Consider the following 22,017-nt stretch of genomic DNA (forward strand, 5'->3'; position numbering starts at 1 on the left):
CTGCCTCCTTCCTTCCTTCCTTCCTTTATTTATCTATTTATTTATTAAATTTATATACAGTGGTGCCTCGCAAGACGAAAAGAATCCGTTCCGCGAGTCTCTTCGTCTAGCGGTTTTTTCGTCTTGCGAAGCAACCCTATTAGCGGATTAGCGGCTATTAGCGGCTATTAAAGGCTTAAGGGATTAGCGGATTAGCTGCTAAAAGGCTATTAGCAGCTTATTGCCTTAGAAAAAGGGGGTGGGGAGCGGAAAAAAATCGCAAGAATCGCAAGACATTTTCGTCTTGCGAAGCAAGCCCATAGAGAAATTCGTCCTGCGAAGCGCATTGAAAAATGGAAAACCCTTTTGTCTAGCGGGTTTTCCGTCTTGCAAGGCATTCGTCTTGCGGGGCACCACTGTACCACCCTTCATCAAGAGATCCCAGGGTGGTTCACAGAATAAAATAAACAAGATAAAACACAAGCAAATAATTAAACTGAAACAATAATTACCCCCTTCCCACAGATACATTTAAAAGGCTGTAGAATATTAATCAGCCCAAGGCCTGGTTGAAGAGGAACATTTTTGCCTGGTGACTCAAAATACATAATGAAGGCGCCAGGCAAACCTCCCTGGGGGGAGCATCCCACAAATGGAGCCACTACAGAAAAGGCACATTCTCGTGTTGCCACCCTCCAGACCTCACATGGAGGTGGCATGTGGAGAAGAATCTCAGATGATGAATGCAGAGTCTGGGACAGTTTATTCTTTAGCATCAGTGTTGCCCTTGTACAGCTCAGCATGGAGGAGGGTAGAAAAAAAAGCAGAATTAGTTGGTTCTCCCTGTCATTGCCCCTGATTCCACCTACTGTTTGGACTCCCTGCCCCCACCCTACCTGTCAGAATGGGGACCAGCCGCCACTGTTAATAATAATAATAATAATAATAATAATAATAATAATAATAATATATTATTTATACCCCAACCATCTGGCTGGGCTTCCCCAGCCACTGTGGGCGGCTTCCAACAAAACATTAAAATACACTAATTCATGAAATATTAACAGCTTCCCTAAGCTTTCCTTCAGATGTCTTCGAAAAGTCTGCTAGTTGTTCTTTTTGACATCTGGTGGGAGGGCATTCCACAGGGCGGGTGCCACTACCGAGAAGGCCCTCTGCCTGGTTCCCTGTAACTTGGCTTCTCGGAGTGAGGGAACTGCCAGAAGGCCCTTGGCACTAGACCTCAGTGTCCGGGCAGAATGATGGGGGTGGAGATGGTCCTTCAGGTATACTGGGCCTACACATGATTTTGGTGAACTGTGTGGAGAAATGGATGGTAATCACAAAGCCTTTCCTTTCTCGCTCTGATTTCTGGACTGGCACTCGAGTTGATTGCATAGTAAAAAGAGATCCTCTTTGGCAGGACACTAACAAAGAAGGAATTTTAAGTGATTTGTCTCTTAACAGAACAGGATGTTTGTGGTTTGGATTTTTTTTATATAAAAAAATCAGCTTTAATTGGCTTGTCAATTGTGCAGTTAATTGCGCAGATTTAATTGCACTGTCAGTTGTAATATAAGTGTGAAGTGGCTCCAGATTATTTGTTGTTTCAACACTTGGTTGATTTCTGCTTCTTGAGAAAGGAGAGAAGGAGAAACAAGCTCTCTTGTTGATATGCTTGCTCCTGTCTAGATTCCCGACACTGCCGTTTTTCACACAAGAACATCGCAACTTATTTTTGTGACCTGCTATAGTGGAAGTGATTGTTTCTGCTGGGACATTTCTGTATTTAAACTTGGCACGCCACTCCCCCCCCCCCCCATTGCTAGTGTTATGTTTTGTTGTTACTTTTAGCAAACAGCATCAAAGGCTCCTTGGCGAGATTCCAAAACACAAAGTATTATTATTGACCTTCTAGGTCTAATTTTGTCATGCTAGCAGGTGAATTATATTTGCAAATATTCAAGGGTTATGTGCCCTGGGCACTTTTATTTCCTGTCCTGGATTTAAACTGTTGCTTCATATGTTCATTGCATTCTCAACTCTACAGGTTGCTAGAGGTCACTTGTGCTACACATTACATATGTAATGAGAGCTCATTTAATGTCCCCATCAGTTCACTAGGTGGCCACATGCAAACTACAGTATTTTCTCTTACCCTCAGCTAGGGATGAGCACATAATAATCCGTTCCTCCCCTGTTTTGGATGGGACTGAAGTGAAGCTTACTCTCTTCCATTTTCTGTGTGGATTTTTGTCATCGTTGAAAAATCCACACAGGAACAAATGGGGTGGAATGGATTATGATTAATTAACTATTTACGAGGTGGTGCTAAGGCTGCCCCTCCCCAAGTAATTACAGCCACCTTAGGTGAATGGCTAGCTTGTGGTGCATGTTGAAAAACAATACAGCAATGTTCACCGAGAGCAAATGGACGTGATGTACTGCTGCTTTCAGAGAGACGTGCAAATAAAAACATGTCTGCCTCCATGTTAATGAATAAACTAATGCTGATAACAGTACTGCTTCCCTTGAAGGAACAGGCTTATAAATAGGTTTGCAGATGTGTGAAAAGAACAGGAACTCAGTGTAAAATACATGGTGTAAGACGTGAAGATGGGTGACTGTCAATTTCAGCTTCCCAGTTTTCCAGTCTTAAATTCTGTTCTCCACATTTCCGAACCATCATGAAAATTCATAGTCATTTTAGTGTGAATTTCTCCTGAGACATGCATCTGTGGATGGAATTTTGCCTTACACGTTTTTAAAAGCATATTTTCCTTAGTATTTATATTTTCCTTAATGTAATACAATTCTGTATCTTGTTTTCTTAAAAATATGCATTTTAACGCACACTCTACCTTGCACATATATTTTAGTACACACAGATATGCTGGAGAACTCCCCCGTCAAAAGATCCTTTTTAGAAAGAGAGAGACAAATAGAAATGGTAACTAGATGCAAATGATGTACAGAGTTCTCTTACTTTCAATAGAAATTTCAGGTATAAGGATCTGCCAAAATCCCTTTTTTTACTCAATTGCTAAAGATACAGGAGGAGGCCTATCTGTCTTTGCATCTGATCATTCTAGACAGCGATGGAGAAAGTCAAATAGTGAAAATGAAATAGTGAAAATTTTACAGAGTAAAATAGTGAAAAGCTGGGTCTGAAAACATTACAGGCTGTTGGATCATACCTTATTTATTATATTTTCTGAAGCATTTCCTCACATAGGCCACACAGTGGGGCTGTTGCTAAATGAGACACATTTTCTCAGCAATCTTTCAGCTGGTTTTTGAGCGCTATTTCTACAAAGTGGACTACCTATAGCCATATATCTATATCTGCATTACGTTTAAACTATTTTGTGTTTACCCTTTTAAATTTTCAAGTTAAGAGTCTTCTCAGGACATGGGCAAGATTAAAATACCAAAGGAAGTACACACATAAGTCCTGAATGATCTTTAGCTTGGCTAGGTGTCAGGGAACTGCCATCAGTGCCGGAGGGAGAGAGCAAAATCCAGAGGGATTCCAGAGAGCGTCCCGGGATTGGGAGAGGCAGCACATCTTCTGGGGTAGAGAATCAGCGTAGCACCAGTGGAGAAGGGGGGCAGATGGGGGAAGCGGCGAGGCGGTCCCATGACTCCTTGCCGGGGACCAGCGGGGAGAGTAGGGGTCCTCCGCTGCCTACGCCCTCCTTGCACAGAAGGCTTTCATGCAGAGAGAGTAGGAGAAGACTAGGCGTCAAAGAGCTTCTTTGCTGGAAGAAGTTTAAGAAACGCCCACTGACGGATTCTGCCAGCGATTGAGACAGCCACGGGTGAGTGGCTGTCCGGACAGAAAAGGTTCACTCAGGCAACCCAGCCAGGTGTTTGCACCGGCTTACGCACGAGCAACCCCTAGAATCACTACACTAGGTTAATGTCCACACACACTTATGAAGATGACTTGACCACCATTATCTGTCAACCCAACCTACCTCGCAGGGCTCATTGTAAGATAAAACGTTATGTGGAGGGAATCTGTATGGTGTATCGAGCTCTTTGGAAGGGCTGTACATATTAAGAATCCAGTAAAAGAGAATTAGGAATGATTACCAGGTCATGAAGACTGATACAAATGTATATTAGAACATTCTGGTTACAAGGGATCTGATTTATTTAACCAGGTAGAGGGCCTTCTCGGTAGTGGCACCTGCCCTGTGAAATGCGCTCCCATCAAATGTCAAGGAAATAAACAACTATCTGACTTTTAGAAGACACCTGAAGGCAAACCTGTTTAGGGAAGTTTTTAATGTTTGATGTTTTATCATGTTTTTAATATTCTGTTGGGAGCCGCCCAGATTGACTGGGGAAACCCAGCTAGGCAGCTAGGCGGGGTATAAATAATAAATTGTTGTTGTTGTTGAAGGCTGTGCAGAATAGAGAAAAGATTAGCATCCCTTTCCACCATGGAACCAGTGATTGCCACTGATGAGCAAACAACAAAGAAGGTTGGAAGGGGGAAAAATCTTGTTCTTAAACTATCAATTCAAACTATTAAATTGCCTGTATTTTCATGGGCCAGTGACTCTGAAGTTAATCATCTTTGATGAATGACCAAAGGGCAACATTTACTTAAAATCACAGTCAAAGACAACAGTGTTTCTAGTTTCACCTAATCCCAGATTTCTGTCGTTTAGCCTCTCTCCTTAATTTGGCGTGGCTATGCTAATCCATATTTTGTGACACACGGCTCTTATTTATGGAAAGCCCCAGCATTTAAGTGATGAAGCACTTGAATTGCATATGTTCACAAACAGTCAATAATCAATTACAATCAAGGCTAGTTGGGGATGGCATACCCACCTGCCTGCCTGGATGGAAGGAAAAAAGCCGAAAGAGCTTTGGACTTGATCCGAATGAAGGGTGGAGGTGAACATTCTGCACAAAAATAGCATAAACCATTTTATTTTTGCAGCTGGCTAGCAAGAAATTTGTCTTTAGGAGGGACTGAGGTGTGTTGTTTCTTTTGGGATTTACTGCTGCAAAAGCATAAATTTTTCATGTGCCTGTTTACTCTCCAAATTTCTCAACTTGTATATTTGTAAAGATGCTAGAATTTGAAGATGTTGGGAGCTGATTCATATTGCAAATGGTATATCAAACCCATAGATGCATATTTTTCAAGTTTATTATTCCTTTGTTTCAGTGAGAAGTAATTTGAAGTATGATACTGAGTGGACATTCTAGATATATTTTGGAAGACCCTTTTAAAATGTGTATTTTTTTTCTTCTTCGATGAACATTTCCAATTTTAAATAAATATTTATATATAAATGTCACCTTCCTATTGCATATGATGCCACATGAAGTTGGGAAACAACTTACCCTCCCTTTTAATCTCTTAAGCAAACACCTTCGCTTCCTTTGGCTGGCATTATCACTACTGTTATATCTTTATTGTACATCCAGAGTATGCAGATTAATGTTTTGTAGTGCAATAATCCATGATTTAATTTGTGCAGTGATAAACCTTCCTTGCTCTGGGCATGACTCGTTGCTCCCTCTTTGATGGACACATAAGTAACAGTTCTAAAAATATGAGGATGTATAACTTCTGTGAGCTATTCCCTGCTGAAAACTGCAACTGTCCTGTACTATATAACACAGTGATTGTTTATCTTTTTCTCAAGCAAAACCAAGACTAGGCCTTTGAGTGTGATATATTAAAGACATGAGCCCCAATAGTTGAAATCAATTACTGGAGCTACCGGAGTCCCTGGCATTTTGTGTGTGTGATAGTATTTCAAAGTACTGCCTTAGGAATTCAAATTCCTAACTCTTCTTGTTAATGTGGATTTCAGATTTAAACCCTTTCATATCTGCAGAATGAAAATTAAACCTTCCTCCTTCCTTATACTTCTGGTTTCTTTTTCCCTTTCTTTTTGAGGCCAATTGGTATAACTAAATGTCTCAGGATTGGAGGCATTTATGCTGCATGACACAGAATGCCATCTATATTTGTATGTTTTCTCTTCAAGCCTGACAGACTTTTAAATGTTTAATGTGAAAGGCTTTCCTTCCGACCTTCAGAAAGTTTTTCACTTTGCTGCCGTTCGCCGTTTCTTTCACAGGGAAGACACGTTCCGGGAGAAGATGGCTTCATTTTAAATAAACAGAGGTTTTCTTTTATTTTCTAAAGCTTGGCTTTTAAGCTAGTTTATTTCAGCTGCGGAGGGAGCATCTTTCATTTCCCCTCTCTGGGTTTACTTAGCTACACCTGTTTATGATCCTGTTTCTGACAAGCCCATCACTTTCCACAAGGCCTAAAGAAGAGCTTTGTAGCTTGAAATTTTCATTAGCTTTCGTCAGGGCACTAGGGACTTTGCCGCTGTAGCCATACAGAAGTGACAGCGCTGCACATTGCCCTGTGGTTGAAAACTGAAAGCAGAATATCTCCTGGTGCTAATAATAAAACATGTTATCTGTGCATTTTTGGTCTCGCCTGTACTATACATTTAAAGCTGAATCATAGTACTTTAAACAGTCTTGGCTTCCTCCGAAGAATCCAGGGAACTGGGAAGAGGAGATTTACTGTTAAAACACTCTGAGGACTGAAGCTCTGTGAGGGGAATACAGTAGGGTCTCCCATATCCACCAACATTTCTCCGATGAAAATAGGGACTAAGAAAACATGGGACATGTATCAGAAACCGGGATGGCTTCTGTAAATCCAGGACTGTCCATGGAAAATAGGGGCACTTGGAGGGTCTGGTTTTCCAATAACTCTCAGGACCTTTAACAAACTACAGTTACCTTGCACTCTCCTCAGATCTGTTCTGTATGGTTGGGGGGAACCCCCAGAACTGATTTAAGGGGTGCACATGGGGAGGAGAGGGGAAAATTCCATGGTACAAACAGAAATCATGCTGATGAGTAAGTTGAATACCACCTGGAATTTATACATTTTTTTCCTACCCAATTTTTCCTACACAATTCCTAGCTTTTTCATGGTATACTATAAAGTACTTTTTAAAAGCTTCTCATTAATCCTTGCAGGGAGTCACTCAGCTGGAATCTGTATAACTTGTATCCCATTTACTTGAATCATTTCTTTATCTACTCTGACTTCAATGGGATCACAAGATCCATCTCAAGTGCAGGACCAATGGAAGACTGAAGCTGTGATTTCATGTACAGTGGTGCCCCGCAAGACGAATGCCTCAGAAGACGAAAAACTCGCAAGACGAAAGAGTTTTCCGTTTTCTGAGTTGCTTTGCAAGACGGATTTCCCTATGGGCTTGCTTCGCAAGACGAAACGTCTTGCGCCTTTTTTTTTTTTAAACCGCCAATGCATTCCTATGGGAAACCGTCAATACACATTGGTGCTTTGCAAGATGAAAAAACTCGCAGAACGAATTAATTTCGTCTTGCGGGGCACCACTGTATACTTGCCTGCATGTAAGTTCTATTGAATTCAGTGTTATTTACAGCTGAACAAACATCCTCAAGATTTCTCTCTGGGAACGTAATTTTTTTTTGGGGGGGGGGTGGAATTGTCAAATTTAATTACAGTTATAAGAGGATAAAAAGGCTACAAGTCATCTAGATAGATAGATAATTTATTACGGTTGGAGACCAGCTTATAAAACACACTTGGGGGTACAATCCCAGAAGGAAAACAAACATTTTAAACAATGTACAACAGTAAGTTTAAAATTTATAAATGTTATAAGTGTATAGACACTTAAAACTTTAAGATACAAGTCATCTGTTATGTCCTAGAAGCTTCCATTATCTTCACTGAACACCTGAAAAGGGCTAGTGCTTAAAATGGGGACCAATATCTCCTATTTTCACAGAGAAGAATCCTGCCTTTCCCAACAACCCGACATGCAGAAATTAAAAAATTAAAATCTGAAGCTTTTCCTACAAATGAGAAAAGCTCAATGTGCTCAATTTCTGTGTTTGAACCTCTTATTAGGGACACAATGGGATAAGCTGAAAAGGACTATAGCTCTAGTCCAAAGCCGTGCTCATCATGTATTAGGAAAGTATTTTAAGGGGAATAAGATGGTTTTTCAAAGAGTCTCAAGTCTCTCTCTCCTTCTTTTCCAAACTTAAATATCATTTACTAAGAAGAAGGAAACCGGATCTTGTCTAATCTTGTTACTCAGCTTCTGGAAGGCCTTAAACCTGCACCATCCTGATTGTAAACATTCATATCGCTTGTAGTGTGGGCAACACAGATGCATGCTAAGTTCCCACAGGTAAGATGATGCTCATGTGCCACCTGGAAGAACCATAAGGCTGCAGAGAAATGGTGTGTCTGTTTCAGTGCATGCTTCTTCTGTCAAATGTTCATTAATCAGGTTTGCAAGATTTTCTTTGCAGCAGTGAAAGCTGCAGATGGTACCTGCAGCCTGTATGTTGTCACCCATGCTAAATAGACTTAACAAATGTCCTTGGAGCGAAGTGTGTCGTTAAGTACAAAGCTGATTAAAAATGAGTGTACTTCCCTGTATGAATATATGTATAAAATCTCAAATCAACTGCTAAATTATTATCATTTGCAGCATCTCGGTGGAGGAAAGAATGTAAATTGCAGATGAGTTTTGAAAATAATAATGCATAGTAAATGGTTGAAATTTTTAAAATATAAAACTATATCCCATATTTATGCACACCTTAAATGCAAGGTCTCATTTGTTGAGAAATGTTTTTTATATTAGAGTACCAGAGTGATACTAGAGTACAAGGTGATAGAGTATCACCTTGCTAGCAAAGGCCCGTATAGTAAAAGCTATGGTTTTCCCAGTAGTGATGTATGGAAGTGAGAGCTGGACCATAAAGAAGGCTGATCGCCGAAGAATTGACGCTTTTGAATTATGGTGCTGGAGGAGACTCTTGAGAGTCCCATGGACTGCAAGAAGATCAAACCTCTCCATTCTGAAGGAAATCAGCCCTGAGTGCTCACTGGAAGGACAGTTCCTGAAGCTGAGGCTCCAATACTTTGGCCACTTCATGAGAAGCGAAGACTCCCTGGAAAAGACCCTGATGCTGGGAAAAATGGAGGGCACAAGGAGAAGGGGATGACAGAGGACGAGATGGTTGGATAGTGTTCTCGAAGTACCAGAATGAGTTTGACCAAACTGCGGGAGGCAGTGGAAGACAGAAGTGCCTGGCGTGCTCTGGTCCATGGGGTCACAAAGAGTCGGACACGACTAAACAACAACAAGAAGAAGCATGCATGATGACATAAAAGCGTAACTCCACATTGGCCAGCATGTCAAGTTGTGAAGCTATTTACCAGGGTAGAGAACCTGTTGTCCTACAGATGTAGTTGGAGTACAACTCCCATCATTCCTGACCATTGACTATGCTGGCCTTGTTAGGTATAGTCATTTAATTCACTGAAATTGTAATTTATTGTATGTATGCATTGCTATGTGATTAAATATGATTGGTTGGGATCTGAATTCTAAAGAGCTTTCTAGTTGTTCTCATGTAATTGGCTACCACTGGTCACATGGGAGGTGTCTAGTGAAGGAGAGATTCCATTTTATGTGAAGCAAGATGGCTGTGTTTTAGAATCCACTGTGAACACAGTGAATAGAGTGAATAGAGTGTTGGAGGTCTTCTTCTCTGCTTGAAAGAGAGCAAGAATGCATGAGAAGGTAAAAGTGGAAATCTCCCATAGGAGCTGCAAGGCATAGCCTAACTGAGATACAGAAGGCTGAGTGCCGAGCTCTGGAAGGAAAGGAAAATACAGTTAGAAGCAGAGACTGCAAACCCATGCTTGGAGAAGAAAGTGGCTGTAAATATTATGTTTTAATTCATCTATAAGTTTCTGCAAGTAAATGTCTGAACATGGGTTTAATTTCCAAAGAAGGTTGTGTGTCAAGGTCCCCAAGACACCCCAAATAAGAACACAATGACACTTGATTTTTGTTTAAGGTTTTTGGCATAATTTTGGCCACAAATTTATTAAAAATACAGAAATGTGAGTGATTGCTTAGGCATTGGTAGCAACTAACTGACCCCGCACGGGGACAGCTCTGACATTCGCACCCCTGCGAAGTCAGAAAGGGTAAGTCACCTGGGGAGAGAGACAGGACTGGGAACCAGAATTCACCTCTCCCCAGAATGCTCCCAGGGGCTCTTGCATGGCCCTAGCCCCTTGCCAGGGGGTTTTGGACAAAAGCATGGTGAGCCCCTGGGTTCCTTTAACGGAAAACCCTTGCAGCAGCAGCATTTTGGAGGGGCAGGCACGGCCAAATCCATACCCCTCCACCAACCAATTCCCAAACCAATGCCTAACCACAACCTTACAAGTTGTGATGATTTGCTACGCAGTAGTCAAAAACCAAATGGAACCAGCCAATCAGCCTAATGGACAAAATTCCTACTGGGCCCTTCCCCAAAGCAGACGACCCCATGACAGGCATAGCAAGGTCAAGCAAACAGCCTAACATTAGGGAGGGAGGGCGGGTGATCCGAAGCATGCAGTGAAAGAGGAAGCTCGTCACTGCGTGCAGTGTATTTAACAAACAGGGCTGTCAATCAATAAATGGCAACATATAAATCTCCCCAGTAACAGCCCACCCCTGCTTAAAGATGGCCAAACTCTTTTGCCCAGCAACAGTGAGGTGTCTTGTCACCCCCCACGCAACACGTGCTCTCCATGAGGGAGAACACGCTTTGTCAGTCATATATAGGATTTGAGCTTCTTAGAGGGGCTCTACAATTATGACATGGAATCGAAGGTGAGAGAAATCAACATTTTCTGGACCCAGAAATTTAGGGGAGTCTGGTACCCACAAGCTCATAACAATATGTTAGGCAGAGTTCAAAATGTATCTCTGCAGTGTGCCTTAGGGCTAAACAAGGCATAATAACAAGAAATATTTGATCAAATACCCCACATTATTTTTTTGTAATAAACATGGGCTAGAACAGTGGAAGCTTAGGCTTCTTTCTCAGTAAATACGTTGTCAAGCTACTGAAAGCTAAACAAAAACTGATTCTGCAAGGACCTCAGACTTCTTTTTATCCAAGGATAGATGAAAATCTAGGCCAGCTAATGTCTCAAACCAGGGCTGAGTGGCATGTCTGAAATTTGGGCACAGTCTTGAAAAAATGGGGTGTGGAAACCTTGCTATTATGTTCAGTTCAGTTTATTGATTAACCAAAAGATTTTAACCACTAGTATGATACATATTACTTTGGTTACAAAAGCATTTATCATAAGTTGCATGCATTTATTCCTTGTTTGTTGAAATCTCATGGGAAGATGAAGCTTTTTGCAGTATTGGATGTGACTGTTTGTATTGCAAATGTTTAATATGTATTTTAGTCATCCACTAATCTATTAGTAAAGCTTAATCCAAAAGCACACAATCAACTAAGTGGACTACAAGATTTGCATAAATACACCCAACATTAATCCCTATCTACTAATTTCACTAAGGATTGGATCAGCTCCTCAGTATACATACAAAATGGGCCATTTGCAAGTACTGTAAAATGTTATTTGCATCTAATTCTTTCCTTTTAAAACACAAACACAGTTGGTGGGACCACACGGTAAGAATACATAACATTTAATCTATGCTTTAAAAATGCTTGTATGCTGTCTGTAGATGGCATCAGTGTTCCGTACATGAGGAGAGGGCGATTAGTTATGCTGGTAAGATTTACTTCCTTTAATAATCAATCCTGTGTATTAAGAATCTGCTTCCCCATCTTTGGTATCAGTTTTCTGAAGCAGGACAGCAGGTCATCATGAGAAAGGAAATACTGCTTGTATATCTTTTTTCTCTCTTTTGAAATAAACTGCAACCTATTCCTTATCAGTCATATCAGCAGTTTTCATCCAGCACTATGCAAAGAGAGGGGAGTTTTAACAACCTATTGATTATGTATATTTGTTTACTATGGTATATTCTCTATGCACTTTGATTTCCTAAATGCTGGATAAAAATTTGCAGCTACAGCTATGGAAACTGCCTATGCTGAGCAGAAAGAGGTTTGAGAACGTGTTTGTGTGCATGCTTTTTTGTCTGGGGTCATGAGTGTGTATCTGAAGATAGGGGTTTAAAAACCCTTAGCTCCACTTACCAAAGGGGGATGAACCACCCCTGAATCAGTACTGCGCAGAACCCATACCTTCCAACTTCTGGACTCCAAAAACTGGGGTGTGTGTCTTCCCAGTCATGCTCCTGTGCAAATCATGTGACCAGTGTGATATCACGTGTAGCAGGAAACCCCCCCCATCATTCAGTTTGTACAAACCTCACACACACTCACACACTACATACGCTACACTTCTGTTATAAATTCATAGAAAATCAACCATACATCGGATTTGCACTGTTCCACTTTTATTTTGGGACGCGGATGGCGCTGTGGGTAAAAGCCTCAGCGCCTAGGGCTTGCCGATCGAAAGGTCGGCGGTTCGAATCCCCGCGGCGGGGTGAGCTCCCGTCTTTCGGTCCCAGCTCCTGCCAACCTAGCAGTTCGAAAGCACCCCCAGGTGCAAGTAGATAAATAGGGAACGCTTACTAGCGGGAAGGTAAACGGCGTTTCCGTGTGTGGCTCTGGCTCGCCAGAGCAGCGATGTCACGCTGGCCATGTGACCCGGAAGTGTCTTCGGACAGCGCTGGCCCGCGGCCTCTTTGAGTGAGATGGGCACACAACCCTAGAGTCTGTCAAGACTGGCCCGTACGGGCAGGGGTACCTTTACCTTTTTTACTTTTATTTTACTCCATGAAGGAAAGACTACAAAATGGGGAAGGTTTGATACAGGGCGCCATAATCCCTTCACCATCCCAGCACATCCACAGGAGCCCTGCCCAGTTGCTATGCCAACCCTGATGGTCCCAGACAGAAGACAATCAAAAATCACCAAGAACTTGCATATGGGAGTGGATTCAGCATGATCAGATTTCCCTCAGGGGGCAGGAAACTGTGACTACCTTTTGTCTTCAGAAAATGACTCATGCGGAGGGGGAGAAGGGAACCAGCCAGGTGACAGGACACTCAGGTTACCATCAAAACTCCTCCCTCAACCCCTCCTTTCTGTAATGTATGCATGATGTTTCTGGGGGTGGGCTTGACCTAGAGGATGGGAATTTCAAAAGTTTTTATAAGGTCTTGCACACAAATTTTCTGTGTCTTTCCTCTCTCCTGCGAGTGAGAGGAACACCCTGCTGCAACAGTTCAACAAAGGCCAAGCCTACAGCCTGCTGATTTGCTCCAATTTACTCTGGTTGGTGTCTTTACTTATTGTCCAAGGGAACCCTCGGATTTTTCCGGTAACACACGGAGCCCAATAGATGTGTTTTTTCGGGGGGGGAGGTGCTCTTGCACAAGAAAGGTGCATTTGGGGTGCTGAAAAAGTGCTTTTGGGGGGTAAGATCTTGGCGCAAGATTGTGGCACCCAAAATGGCCACCCTGCTCTTGAGTGAAAAAAACAACAACAGGATGTCTTTTCCTCCCTTCACACTTGTGGGATTTGAGATCCAGGGTCCACAAATCAGGTCCATGGAGGGTGGGCCTGTGTACAGCCCTAATTTCTATACACACTTTACATAGTTTGGAGACTCCAAATTGGCTAGTTTCATTTTTAAATGCAAACTGATTCCCAGGGATCCCCCAAAAGCAGATTTTCGGTGGGGGTTGTACAGGGAAGCAAGGAGACAGCAGAAGCTCCATTATGTTTTAACTTGTTTGCAACTTTCACAAAAGAAAAGCTAGGACTCGAGCCTCAGTCTATCTGCATGTGATGTGTTTCTGTGAAACTGTTGGAAAGCAAAAAGAACCAAAATATTTGTGTGTCCGTCTGTATGTGGCAGCACAGTCCTAAACCATGTTTGCATAGGAGTCTCAATGAGTTCAGAGGGGCTTACTTGCAAGAAACTGTGCCTTGGAGGATTGCAGCCTAACTGGGGGGAGAAAGCACACTCAACAGCTGTCAGACAAACAAACAAACAAACAGATTTCCGGCTAACCTGAGAAAACAATGGGACAGCTGAAAGGCCAAGAAATATCTTTAATAATAGCATTTAAGGGAATAGTTCAGTTGCTCAGTTTCGTATTTCAGCAAAACCTTTCCACCTTGCAAGCTTCTATTTACAAACCTTGGTTTCTCAGCACATTAATTATTCACAAGCAACCTTTAGGTTGGCAAACAAGAGCCTTATTTACTTGAAGCAAACTGCTGTTCAAAGAGCCCTCCTTTCCGCTGCTAGGCTCTGGCTTGCTTCAGGTTAAACATTCCCAGCATTTAACGCTGCTTATTGCGCCTTGCAAATCAGGAATGGCCAGTGGATAGGATGTGGCTACAAAAGTGTCAGCAAGTAAAGCAAGCAGCCGCTCAGACGCAAATCACACATCTTGAATTGCACCAATACAATTATTATTATTACTCTTATTATACTGCACCCATCTGATTGGGTTGCCCCAGTCACTCTGGGCAGCTTCCAACATATACAAGAACATAACAGAACATTAAGCATTAAAAACTTCTCTACACAGGGCTGCCTTCAGATGTCTTCTAAATGTTGCATAGTTACTTATTTCCTTGACATCTGATGGGAAGACGTTCCACAGGGTGACTGCCACTACTGAGAAGGCTCTCTGCCTGGTTCCCTGTAACCTCACTTCTTGCAGTGAAGGAACCACCAGGAAGTCTTCGGAGCTGAGACACCACAAGTGAACTTAATAACGCTGGGTCTACATGAGTTCTGAAATCAACAAAAATAAGACCAGTCAACTTGTACTCCAGTTTATATCAGGCACTTTGTGTGATTCACAGAAGCTGTTTTAGGCAAGCACGAAACAGATGTTAGCTGTTATTAGCCCAGTTCTGTGCTGGAAGCAGCTCTGCTATCTCTCTGAATTTGGGGTGCCTCTTTTTAAATAGAACAGTAGGCACTTTGTCGATGAGACCTGAAAGCCTTGGTTGCTGAGGTCACCAGACACCCTCTGGATAGGGGCCTTAACCTTTTGCATTATGGGTGCTAGGTTTCAGCCTCTGTCCTCCATGTTCCCTGAGAGCTTGGCAGAGGCGAGATCTGCCCATCAGGAGCCCAAATTACCTTGCGGGAAAGACAGACAGGGAGAGCATGGCAGCTTCACCAGTGTTGTGAAGTAGTGCTTGAAGTGTCACCACAGAGCAACCAACAAAGTTCTGCCAGCCTTCCCTGCTCTCAAGCAAAAAGGATGCTCAGGGACTATTCTAGATTTGTCATGTGACTGCCAAACAATCCACAGCTCCCCTCCTCTCAAATCTGGAGCTGGGGAGGAATTAGGGATTGCTGCATAACACCTGGGCAATCCTTACCATCTCTTCAGCTTCAAGGTTGAGAGAAGCATTGGTCGCTATGATAACTGTGGTGAATAAGGATCACGGAAACAGGAGTAGAAATTGCTGATGCTGACTTATTTGTCCAAGGCCCAGAATGGAAATCCCACCAGCAGATATGATCACTATTCACTGTTGTTGTTTTCAGCCTGCAAATGACATAATTGATGACTCCAGAGAGCCAGTGTGGTGTACAGGTTAAGAGCAGTGGACTCGTAATCTGGTGAACTGGGTTCGATTCCCCGCTCCTCCACATGCAGCTGCCGGGTGACCTTGGGCTAGTCACACTTCTCTGAAGTCTCTCAGCCTCACTAACCTCACAGAGTGTTTGTTGTGGGGGAGGAAGGGAAATGACTCAAAGGCCGCTTTGAGACTCCTTAGAGTAGTGATAAAGCGGGATATCAAATCCAAATCCAATCCAAACTCCACCACTTCATTTGCATTGCATTCCCCTTGCATCAAAACGAATGGTTTGGAATAATGTAATGATCACATAATTGATTGTGCAATTATTTATGTAAAATTCACCCAAGTGGACAGCGAGAGGAATAATGTAAATTTTGTCTGAAGCCGAACTGCAGCAGAACAGAAACAGCCCTGTATGTGTCAAATATGGGGAAGGATGGAAATTTATACCTTCTTACATTCTTAGTGGCAAAAGCAAACGTGGAAGTTTGCCATTGGAACAGGGCCTGTAATATTAAATTCTCCCATTTTTTACTAGATAGTATAGATTCTGATTTTAATCGTGGCCATTTATGGTAAATGATATGGCTATAAAAGCTTTTAACTGCATGCATGCACCAATGTTTTGAGCATTCCTGCATTCATACTAATTATTACAAAATAAATTGCTGCATTATGTAATCCTTATCCTGCAGGCTTTTAGCAATCAAATATAAAGATACTAATGATGATCTGTGAAATACTTTCCTTTGAAAGAAACCTGTTTGTTGGAATCCATTCATATGTAAGAAGAGTCATCCTACAGCTTTGAACCATCCAACCTGATTCTAAGAATTGCTTTCCTCTCAGTTTATGGAAATTCCCATTTCTCTCATTTTGCCCAACCACCACTTTGATGTATCAAATCATTAAACAGCTGCCTCTGCAAAAATGGAATGGAGTACATTTTTCCAATATTAAATGTGAACTGATATGTGCTCATATTAGCGGCTCGATAGAGATAAAATTTAATTAGTTGCTATTCCGGGCAGCTATTGTCAGCTCTCTCACATTGGTCCTGTGACTTTTTACACATCATGATTTTAAAGACCAGGACTGTGTCTTTGCCATAAACCCACATTAATTCCGTTGCTTCCCAAATAAATACTAGCTGTGCTGCAATTTTATAATTTGCTTCATGCCATTATCCATTTCATGTTGACTTAGACTTCCAGTTCCTTGCACTCCCAAATGCAACTCCCCCCAAGTTCAGTTCATATGAAACAAGAAGAAGTACTTCTCCAGATCTATGCAGTATAGTGGTTAAGGTTAGTCAACCAATGACCGCTAGCTTGAATAGTGAAAACCCAGGTAGGATAATACAGTTCTTTGCAAGCCTGCTCAACTACACAAAAGTCAGAGATATGTGCAGTGCAAGAGAGCTGCGGGACTCTCTTCACTCTGCACCATGCAAGGGCCACCCATGAACACACAATATCTTCCCTGTTCTACATACAGTTTTGTGCTTTTCAATTTTTTCCCTACACAGTTTTTGAAAATTGAAGTTGGCAATTTATTTATTTTTGGTGGGGTGTTTTCAAGTAGTTAGACCTGCCTAGGGCACCAAAAAATCTGACACTGTCACTGCTTGCAGTTAACAGCAGACACCAGGAAAGCCTGTAAAATATAGCTTTTGTGTTAAATAATTCTCAGTTAAATACATTTTGGTTTAAGCAAACCATTGTGGTGACAGAAATTCTCCCGGCCATTTTTTCACCCTTTTTCAGTGCTCAGGTGGTGGTGGAGAGGCTGGAGAGAGCAGGGGGGGGATTGGGGGTGGGGGAGAGGGGGATGAGGGGTAGTGGCATCCGGTGACATCAGTGGTAGGGTGGGCTCTTGGTTGAATAGCATTGAGCACCCCCTAAAATCTGCTGATGGCCCTCATTCTGGCTATGTGAAGCTGCTTTAGATAGATCATCTCCATGTCTTAAGATGAACTGCAGAGAAATGTTCTGTTCGCATCTCCTACTATGACCCGTGACTTTGCTGCAGTAACCTTGACTTAGCTCTTTTGGACATAAGATTTAATATTACGTATTACGGAATGCACTTAAATTTTTACTTCAGAAAAACTTTTTGGGAAGAAAATCTTCCATCTCCTCCGAAAAGAATCTTGGCACCAAGGCTGTTTGAAGGCAATTGAAGTTTAGCTACTGGCTCTGAAGACAACATATCTGCACAATTCTCATCTTTTCACGTATTAAACTGTCAGTTATTTGGTCTTACCTGGGATGAATTATTTTGCTTTCTACCTCTTGCTGTTGATCGGTATAGCCTGATGGAAGAATTTCCAATTTGTGCTGTTAGGTAACTTTTAAAAACTAGAAATATTTTATACTCTTAAGACATCTGAATTATTAGGTCAGCTTTAATCTAATCTGGTTGTTCCCTTACCTGCCAGTTAAGAAAAATGACTATATTCTGGCAAGGGCACACAAGACAGAAAATTAATTCTTAATAGTGGTCATTTACTGATTGAATAGATGTGTCTTACACTCCCCCCCCCCCCCGTTAATGTTTTTTTTTTAAAGTAAGTGCAATGCTACTCACTCCTGAGAACTGCGGACTCAGTGCAGTGAACTTAAATCCCCGGTGAATGATACCAAACACCAGCTGTGCCATATAAATTTGTAGCAAGCAATTTTGACACCAAGGTTGCAGCAGTCTTTGTAGAAACAAACAAGCAACTCCCTACTGACCTATCTGCAAAAGGTAAATGACTTTATTCTGCGCTCCAATGTGAATACATAAGCTATTAGACAATAGGATGAGAACATCGTTGTGTTCTAAATTTGGGATTTGTTTCAGCCGCTTGCAAGTGATGGTGCTTAGTGTTTGTTAAAGTGGTTTGTGAAAGTAGGTGCATTCAGCCATTTTAATCAATATACAACCTGATGTGTGTCTGTGTACATTTAGACACACATTCCCTATCCACAATAAATTTATGTTGACCCTTATGAACTTTTGAAGTTGTCTTAAGCTAGTCTTTTCAGGAATTCACCCTGAATGTGCATGGTCACAATGTTCTCTCCCATGAGTGCTATTGTGTCAGACCATTGATCCACAAAGTGTTGGCTCAAGAGTTTGAGGAGTGTAGATGGTGCTCCCAAACTCTTGTAATGGTACAGAGCACCAAAGGCGAGCCAAGTTTTTCTGGCACATCTCCCCCATCTCAGGCAGTAAAATTTCAATAGCAAATTTAATAATGTTCTGAGTTTGTAGGGCCTAGACACTTCTAAATTCCTGGAACCAGTAAGTATTAGAATTTAATCAAGGCTCGGGGTTCCAAAAGTGGGGCAAGACCCCTGTGTATTAAGTTGTGTATCAGAACTTCCATTCCCCTGGAATTAGCAAGTGTCAAAAGCTAATCAAGCCAATCTAATAATAATTTTTTTTTTTATTTATACCCCGCCCAAATGGCTGGGTTTCCCAAGCTACTCTGGTCGGCTTACAGCATATCCGAAAACATGAGTGATAGCCCAGTTGATGGGCCATTAAGATAACAGAGGATCAAAAGAGACTCAATGTGAGATGGCAGGTGATTAGGGCCTTTCCATCAACAAGATCCTCTTGGAGTGTTAATGCTGTGAACTCCTCCGTTGTAGGCTCAGGTTGTATATACATGTAAATAAGTCCATATAGCATAAAGACACCAGAGTCTCCTCTGTGCTTCAGTCCCAAAAGGAAACATGGCCCCACATTGAGTGCCTGGAACCCCTGGAATCTTGCACGGCTATAGAGATTGGGTGTGCGAGCAAAAATAACTAACAACATGGGTTTCTGGGTCCTAATTGTTTAGCAAAAGAAATGACAAATATGCTTCCCCTTGCATAAATAACCTAGTGACTCATCGCTATATCTCTGCCTAACTTTTGATTGAATAGAGCTTCCATAATGGGCAGTTTGAGGCCCAACTATGGGACAGTTCCAAAGCACTTTCAAGGCTGAATTCTAAATGTATATATTTGCAGAGTAGTAAAATGCTATCTTTCTTAGGCTTCAAGAAATGTGGCAATATCTTCTCTATCACCATTAGCACATTGTTTTGACAGCTGAATCTGCAATGTGTTGGAGGGCTTTGTGTTGTGTAACTCTCCGGATTGGGGCCCTAAATTAGATCCCTGCTGAAAATCTCCCCCTCTCTGGTTGCCATTTGCTCTTCAAGGTGCTGCTTATTAGATACAGAACCTTTGGGGAACAAATAGCAGAAAAACAACACTTTGGGTAGGAAACCTTTTCAGCGATCTAAACTGAGCAACTTCCTAACTGGGACCACACAGCTGTTTACTCTTGAGAATAAATGTGGCCCATTCAAGTGTGCTTTTTAAAAATTTTGAATAATTTTTAAAACAATAATAGTAGTAATAGAATGTTAGAAAAATCTGCTACAAAATTTACATCCTAAGCAACCCATTCATTCTTTACTTCTTCTTTACTTTTAAAAAGTCTTACTCATTCCCCTTACTGCTTCCCATTAATGATAGAGGCTAATGAATGCTACTGTGTTTCATTACATTTGAAAATGATCATCCAGAGATATTTCTGTCAGGGAGATATGCTTCCTCCGAACATCAGGCTGACATCAAGAAGCTTCTTAATTTAATTGAACATATTCAAACTACAGATTCAGTGATGACAAAGGTTATAGTACATCAGGAAATCAAAGGCTAACTATCAACCTGGGAAAAAATGAATCTATACCAAGAGTTTAGATAGGAGTTTGAAAAAGAAATTTCATCTGACATTAATGTCTCAGCTGTGTATAAATCATTCATTACAATATAAATTGAATAAGAGACATGGAAAGCTCTTCAATTTAGCTCCATGTAAATGACATTAATGCTAATTTAAATCCACCTTTGCTCTTCCAAAAGTTCTTCAAAGAAGCCTTAACAGAAAGTATAAGCATCTGAACTCGGGATGTGGTGTGGGGAGGGACAGGGGCCCCCATGACCCCCCCGGGTACATGATTTTGAGGGGCCGTGAGCCAGGCACCCCCATGGAGGGATCCCCACCTTGTCTGCTGCATAGGGGATGCCAAGGGCCACATCGGCCAGCTGGGGCCCCACCTGCCCAGAGAGGTGGGCAGGTTGTGCATCACGGCCCCATAAGCCCTCCATTTCCTGCAGTAGGGAGGGTTAGGCTGGCACAGTGGGTGGCGCTGTGGTCTAAACCACTTAGCCTCTTGTGCTTGCCGATCAGAAGGTCGGCGGTTCTAATCCTTGTGATGGAGTGAGCTCCTGTTACTCTATCCCAGCTCCTGCCAACCTAGCAGTTTGAAAGCACACCAGTGCAAGTAGATATATAGGTACCACTGTGGCGGGATGGTAAATGGCATTTCAGTGCACTCTGGTTTCTGTCATTGTGTCCTGTTGCGCCAGAAGCGGCGTAGTCATGTTGGCCACATGACCCAGAAGCTGTCTGTGGACAAAGGCCGGCTCTCTTGGCCTGAGAGCGAGATGAGCATTGCAACCCCACAGACACCTTTGACTGGACTTAACTGCCCAGGGGTCCTTTACCTTTTACCCTTTTTTGTTTGTTTACCCTCTGCACTCAGCCCTTGGTCCCACCTGGTGCGTACCTGAGTGCACATGCCCTAGGGCCCCCAGGTGTCAACAAAGGACGCAATGCTGCTGCCTAAACTGCCCAAACAATTTAGCCAACATGCTCCTAAAGTTGTGCTAATAAACTGGTGATAAATGCTTAGATTTGGTGGTCACCCCTGAAAGTTGCAACACCACGCCGACCCATTAATCACTTTTAACCCAGCTCACTGGTGGCTCAGTCAGTTTACTATTAGTTTATTTATTAATTCATTGCACATATGCTTTCTTTCCACCCAAGAGAGCCCTCTAACCACAATCTTAAAGCATAATAAAACCATCCAGATTAGATTTAGAATAAGTAATTTTGCTTTTCCCCAGTTAACTGTCTCCAGCATATTCCCATTTCTTTAGCTCATCCGTGCCTCATTGTTGTTACCATATTGTCTAAGCCCACTTGGGACCCGTCAAAATACAGTGGACATTTTCTAAGGAAAGCTGTGCACCTTTAGGTCTTATTGATTCTAATGGGGAGAGATTGAAATGCGTATCTCATGGTTCTGTTGGAATGAATAGGAACATAAAGTGGTTAACTTTAACTGGTCCATAGCTAGCATTTGCAGACATATCTTAATTTACATTATATCAATTGCATTCGTTCAATATTTTTGGTTTCATAATTTTGTTAGTACAGCATCCAAACATTACTGGTTATTGGTATAAAATATTTATAGTAATTCCAGGTTCCTGCTGTAAAATCCCTGCTGCTGTTTGAATTTGCAAACCTATAACCTACTAAACCAATGTAAGTGTATGTGTTGTTGTTTTTTTATTTAAAAAATGATTTTGAGTTCAATACAAACATTGCTAATGATACCTTCTGGTTTATAAATCCACCAGAAATGTTATCTCAGTGGGCCA

At 41.9% G+C, this 22,017-nt stretch overlaps 1 long non-coding RNA gene across 1 annotated transcript; it reads left to right on the forward strand.

Annotated features, from left to right (window-relative positions):
* The first annotated feature begins 1,157 nt into the window (after positions 1–1,157).
* On the forward strand, positions 1,158–5,880 carry LOC310676360. Its single transcript, XR_014510492.1, has 2 exons — positions 1,158–3,457; positions 3,898–5,880. It is a non-coding gene; the product is annotated as an uncharacterized lncRNA (long non-coding RNA).
* The last annotated feature ends 16,137 nt before the right edge of the window (positions 5,881–22,017 follow it).

The sequence above is a fragment of the Podarcis tiliguerta genome (assembly GCF_965153285.1).
Source record: "Podarcis tiliguerta genome assembly, chromosome: 4".
Lineage (NCBI taxonomy): Eukaryota > Metazoa > Chordata > Lepidosauria > Squamata > Lacertidae > Podarcis > Podarcis tiliguerta.